Source organism: Salvelinus sp. IW2-2015, unplaced genomic scaffold, assembly GCF_002910315.2.
Source record: "Salvelinus sp. IW2-2015 unplaced genomic scaffold, ASM291031v2 Un_scaffold8020, whole genome shotgun sequence".
NCBI lineage: Eukaryota > Metazoa > Chordata > Actinopteri > Salmoniformes > Salmonidae > Salvelinus > Salvelinus sp. IW2-2015.
Window position 1 is genome coordinate 531 of NW_019949280.1, and position 6993 is coordinate 7523.

Below are 6993 nucleotides of genomic sequence, written 5' to 3' on the forward strand. Positions count from 1 at the left end.
CAGACACATGATGGCCTACAAAAACTTTATCTGATCTCTATGTACTGGAAACACAACCACTGAGGCTGCATTAATCGTAAGCTGGGGATTTTACAAGGCTATCTGAAAGCAAAATAAATTCTACCAGATATCGATTGCGCAACCAGGGCTGGTTAAACCTTGGATCTTTGTTATATCTAACTTCGCGACGCAATATAAGGCCTCCTCGCACTCCTTTGGAAAAGCTCGACAAGACTCCTTTATATTTTAAGTGCTTCAGCCTACAAACAGAAACTAAAACACGCAAGCTCCCGCGTCAGGTTGTTCAACGCTGGTCGACCAATCATGATCCACGCTTCAAGACTGCTTCGATCAGTAGACTTGGGATATGTTTCCGATTGCGCCAACACAAAAAAATTGACGAATACGCTATGTTTGGTGAGCGAGTTCATTAGAAAGTTGATTGACGATGTGTACCCAGCAACGATTAAACATTCACAAACCAGAAACCGTGGATTGAATGCGCAGCATTCGCGTGAAACTGAAAGAGCGGAACACTGTTTTAACAAGGGCAAGGTGACGGAAATTGACCGAAGATACAACAGTGTAGCTATTCCTCCAAGGCATCAACAAAGCTAAGTGCCAGTATAGGAGAAAAGTAGAGTCGCAATTCACGCTAGACACAGAGGTATGTGGCAGGGTCTCAGTCATCACGGATTACAAAAAGAAACCAGCCCTGTCGCGAAGGATGTCTTGGCTCCAGACAGACTAAGGTAAGCTTTTTTGCTCGCTTTGAGACAATACAGTGCCCTGACACGGCCGCTACAACCTGCGGGTCAGTCTCCTTCATGCAGCCGAGGTGAGTAAAACATTTTAACGTGTTAACCCCTCGGCAAGGCTGCAGGCCCAGACGGCATTCCCCCGCGGGTCTAGAGATGCGCAGACCAGTTGGCTGGTGGTGTTTTAGGACATATTCAATCAATCTTATCAGTCCTGCTGTTCAAATGCTTAAGAGGCACCATTGTTCTGTTCCAAGAAAGCTAAGGTAACTGAGCTAAACGTACTACCCGCTCCGTAGCACTGACTTCCCGTCATACATCGATAGTGCTTTCTGAGACTAGTTTCAAGACCATAACTCCCCTACTGAACACCTCTCTGAACCAGTCCAATTTGTTACCGACCAATAGGTCCACAGACGCCATCGCACCACACTGGCTAAAACCACTGGACAAGAGGATATACTATGTGAGAATGCTGTTCATGATAACAGCTCAAGCATTTCACCATAGTACTCAAATCGTCATCAAGGCTCGAGCCACTGGGTCTGCGACCCGTCTCTGTGCAACTGGGTCCTAGACTTCTGACGGGCCGCCTCAGGTGGTGAGGGTAGGTAATAAATTTCACCGTTGATGATCAACACTGGGCCCACAAGGGTGCGTTTCTGAGCCGTCTCCTGTACTCCTGTTCACCCCAAGACTGCGTGGCTGCACGCCTCAACTCAATCATATCAGTTTTGCGACGACACTAGCAGTGGGTAGACTTGATTACCAAACGCGAGATGCCTCAGGGAGGAGTGAGGGCCCTCCTGAGTGTGTGTAGGAAAATAACCTCACAGTCAACGTCAACAAAACAAAGGAGATGATTGTGGACTTCAGGAAACAGCAGAGGGGACCACCCCCTATCACATGCAAGGACAGTATAGTGGAGAAGGTGGAAAGTTTTATAGTTCCTTGTGTAGACCATCACGGACAACTGAATTGGTCAACCACACAGACGCGTGTAGAAGGTGCAGCAGCGCTCTTCAACCTCAGGAGGCTGAATAAATTCGGCTTGTCAAACAGCATCACAAATCTATACCACTGCACAATCGGGAGCATCCTGTCGGGCTGTATACGCTCTGGTACCGGCAACGTACGCCAACCCGTAAGGCTCTCAGAGGGTGAGTGAGGGTCTGCACACATCATACGGGGGAACTACCTATGCTCCAGGACAACTACACACTCGATGTCACAGGAGGCATAAAGATCATAAGGACAAAATGCCGAGCTGCTGTTCACCCGCTATAATCAGAAAGGCGAGGTCAGTACAGGTGCATCAAAGCAAGGACCGAGAGACTGAAAACAGCTTCTATTCAAGGCATCAGACTGTTAAAGCCACACTAATTATAGTGGCCGCTGCCAACCATACTGACTCAACTCCAGCACTTTTAATAATGGGAATTGATGGAAATTAATGTAAAAATATATCACTAGCACTTAAACAATGCACTTAATATAATAGTTTAATACTTACATTACTCATCATATGTATATGTATATACTGTACTCTATATATCTACTGCATCTTGCCTATGCGGTTCTGTTATCATCAATTCATATTCTTTATCGTACATATTCTTTATCCCTTTAACTTGTGTGTCTCGGTAGTAGTTGTGGAATTGGTTAGGTTAGATTATTGTTGGTTATTATGCATTTGTCGGGAATAGAAGCACAAGATTTCGCTACACTCGCATTAACATCTGCCTACATGTGTATGTGACAAATAAATTTTATTTTATTTTATTGATATATACTTTTTAAGCATGGTTTTATGTGCAAAATGCTTCAAAACTGTGCAAGTATAGTTGTTTTCAATGACGTTAATTGCTAATCTATTTTATTCTTTTACAGGTTCCTCTCTATTTATGAGATGTATTTGAGATGTATTTTTGTTTTCATGTTATCTTGTGTACATGTATTTTTGTTTTATTGTATATTCAAGAGGACCACAATGGGGATACGTTTTTAAACTTGTTTGTGTCATCCTCGTTGATGGTTGTACTGTGTTTAAAATGTTGAAATAAATAAGAATAGTTACAGAACTTACCATAGTGGAGGTTGGAGAGTAGGAGAAGTAGTATTCCCTGTTTGGAGAAGCAGGAGATGTGACCACCAGACATCTCTTTAAGGCGTTGGCTGTTTCCTCTGGCTGTATGTCCTTATCTATCACTGTCACTGGTAGTTAGCAGTTGACTATCCAAAACACACAGAGAAGATAGAGCAGAGAGGAGAAAGAGCAGAGACTTCCTTTTGATGAGGGCTGRTGTTCTATAAAATAATTCCTGTATGTTAGCTGAAAAATAAGTCACATTCTACCGCTTCACTCAGCTTGAGAGTTAGAAGATGAGGCGTGGGTGTGTTTGGGGTCTGTCACTGTGTTGATCAGTGTGATGGTGGTGGTTTTGGAGCATGTGTTTCCTAGCTGCTGCTGGTTGTGTGGTTCATGGTCATGGTGTTTCACAGATACCGGTAGCTTTGTTACTTTATGAGCAGACCACTCAATGTTGCAGAGAAAGAGGAAGGAGCTAGATAGAGGGCTCGGGAGAAGAGAGACAAAGACAGAGAGCGAGATTGAGACAGAGACAGAGAAAGAGAAAGAAAGACAGAGAGAGAGAGAGGGGGGAGAGAGAAGAAGTGGCAGGTGTTTCATGTCCCTCAGTCACACTGACCTATGAGCATGCAGAAGAAGTCATGCAAACACTTCTGCAGGTATATGAAGCCAAGAGGGAACTGCACAGACACTGTTATGACATTTTTGCTCTCTCTCGCTCGCTCTCTCTAACCCCGGGTTAGAGAGAGCGAGCGAGAGAGAGCAAAAATGTCATAACAGTGCCCCCCCGGGTTAGAGAGAGCGAGCGAGAGAGAGCAAAAATGTCATAACAGTGTCTGTGCAGTTCCCTCTTGGCTTCATATACCTGCAGAAGTGTTTGCATGACTTCTTCTGCATGCTCATAGGTCAGTGTGACTGAGGGACATGAAACACCTGCCAACTTTTTGGGAAGGTAATGGATCCCAAGTTACTGATAGAGGCCCCTCTTCTACGTTTCATATAACAGCTTGTGGTGATGTCACTTCCTGTGACTGTTTGTCTGACCACTTGGACATAAACACATAGACACGGAAACACCCTAACTGGAAAAGTGACCTCCCGGACCATGTAGGGACACTGAAAATATCAGTCAGAGTCATACACCACTAATGTCATTAATCGTTATGACCAGTCTGTAGGATGAGGAGGCAATATGGGAGAACTGGTAGTCATTCGTACGTGGTTACTAGCTCCTCAGAACTCCTGCAGAGTATATGACATCATAAAATTGAGAAGACCTGTTCTTTTCAGGCACCCCCAAAAGTCATTCTGAAAATCTCAACGGGTCTTCAGCAGATGGGGTACGGCTTTTGAACTTTGCTCATGGGGCATTTATGTTATATTCTTCAAGATTCAATGGGGATATAATTAAGTCCATAAATGTATGTAGAAATAGCAGATTGCCTTTTAACTCACACATTGTGGAGCATAAGATCTATACTAGACTTAAAGGAGTTTTGACCAAATTAGGTTGTATGGAACAGTTGATGATGATGATGACAATATCTATTTACTGTAAGAAAGCACTCATACCATCTGGTGGATAAAACATTTTTTATTAAAAAAGCACAATGCAAAMATATTGTAAAGGAAAAGGCCATTAGAAGAAAACGTGAATAATACCTTTTGGGAAATTCATATACAAATATGTTATTCTATCATCTGAATGAATCAACAATAAAACTTAATACACAATACAAAGCAGATACAATTGCAGTAGCTGCAGATAAGATGCATCATCATTGCACCATATAGTAAATAAAAAAAAGAAGATTTTACAGTGAAACACAATGAAACCATGCTGAAATACAATAAAATAAGTAAAAAAAATAAGTAAGAACGCCTTAATGTACAAGGTGTTATTGCGTGTGTGTTTGTGTGTGTTTGTGTGTGTTTGTGCATGTGTGTGTTTGCTTGTGTGTGTTGAGCCTACAAAATCCATGTTCCGAGTTCCTTCTCCTCCTCTGATGGTGTGTCCTTCCATCCCTCCTTCCAATGTCAGAAGGAAGGCTTTCTATAAGTGTTAAATCTCATAAAGTGAGAATCACCAGAGAGTCTTGGGTGACAGTGAGAGGTTGAAGAAAGAAACATTATTGATCACACAGTGACCTTTTTCAATAATATCTAGTGGTTCAGCTGTGATGTATAGTGTTAAAAAGTGTACGTGTAGGTTTGAGTTACAACTCTCGGCTACTGTTTATTTATGCTTTTCCTACAACTACCTCGAGCTCAGGATGGTGTATTTGCTGTGTCTTCTCTCTCAGGCGTTAACTCCTGGACCTGTCTATCATCCAGTCCTAGTAGGATGTGGTTGTTGGCTCTGGTTGTTGCTCGTGTTCTATTGGCCATTCTCCTCTGGTACTGGCTGTGTCGATATAAAAAAGCCGGAGGTGAGCTTTTATCAAGTTCATATTTATCTTTTTTGCGTTCATGTTTAGGAGAAAAATGTTCTAATTACAAAAGTGGTGTTAAAACCAGTAAACGAATTTGATACATTATAATATTATGCATTTCTCATTACCAGGTTCCTGTTTGCAACAGAATCATTTCTTGGGAGTACCCCTTGTCTTTCAAACTTGTCACTACAGTTAAAATAGAATCTGTGTGTTTCATGAGGTATGCTCTCTCCCTGTAGGCCCCCCCAGCCCCAGAGGACCAAACCTGGACCTTACCAACAGGACCAAGGATCTACCCCAGGCCAGGCTCCTGATGCTGGGTATACACGTCTGCAGCATGTCAGGTCCTCATCCAGCACCATGTCACTTCCTCTCTCGTACACTTCACATACTGGAACTTCTCACCATTCATTGTATATAGATGTTACCATACTCTATGTCCCTAGGCAAGAACTGAGGGAAAACCAAGCCTCATTAATCTTGTCTCTCTCTTTGTTGACCAACAGGGTGGCGCTAACACTCCTATGATACAATCACGCCCTCAGACCATTGTAATGACAAATGTGACTGCGGAAGGGAAGAGGGGATTACCTACGTCAGTTGTACCAACTAGAATACTTCAAATGAAACTGTGTTCTTTCTGCATTTAAACCCCATCCCCTCTGAATCGAGAGGTGCGGGGGCGCTGCCTTAATTGACCATCCACGTCTTCGGCGCCTGGGGAACATGGTGTTTAACTGCCTTGCTCATTTTGCATTAACGACAGATTTTGTACAGTAAGTAGAGATATTAGTGTATTACCTGTATATTTCAGATGCTGGTGCTGCTATGCTGGACCAAGTGATGTGATGTACGCCTAAGATTCAACGTCAAAAGAGTTGGGACAAGAAAAAGAAAAGTAACTCTTCAACTGCACATAAATTCATCCAAAATGTAGCAGTGTTTTTTACTCATAAAAATTTGATAAAAAACATAAATATATGTATAAAATTCCTCCCCTCCTCCTCAGAAATGACATCTGATCAAAAGAAAATCCAGTCTATTCTCGAGGTCAAGACGGGAAGACCACAGGTGAGACCCATTCTACAAGTTGGCTTTCAGTGAAATCTAAATGTGCGATTTTGGAGTTTCAAAAAATGGAAATGTTCATTTTCCAGCCAGCAACTGGACCTTGTTGATGTGACCTAGCTGAGGTTGACCTTAAACAGAAGGCCAAAGTCAAGAAGAAGAAATGTAAGACAGGACATCCCTCCTCCATATTTCCTATCTAACCTCACACATCTGACCCCATATTGACTAGCTGTATAATATTCTGATATAACTGTTTATTATTCTGGTGTTTATATCCTCACTCCTTACAGAAACACAACCCCACCTGAGGCAGATTCAGTCTATTTCTCAATTTAAGCCAGTGCACAGCCCCAGGTAAGACTAATAGCCATATTGCTATTGATATTAATATGATACTAATATGGAACTAATTTCTCTGATATCAAAGTATAAATGTATTTATTTAAAGTTTGTCTCTTTGTTTAATTCTTAAAGAGTTTATTTGACTGCATGTCCTAAACAACTTTGGTGTGGTGACATGTTGCAGGTACCTGGAGAGAGGGATTGAGGGGATGGGATAAGGACGGAGGGAGTGGATGAGCGATGGAAGGATGCAGGGATTGAGGGTTTGGAGGGACGAAAAGGGTATGGAGGACGGAGT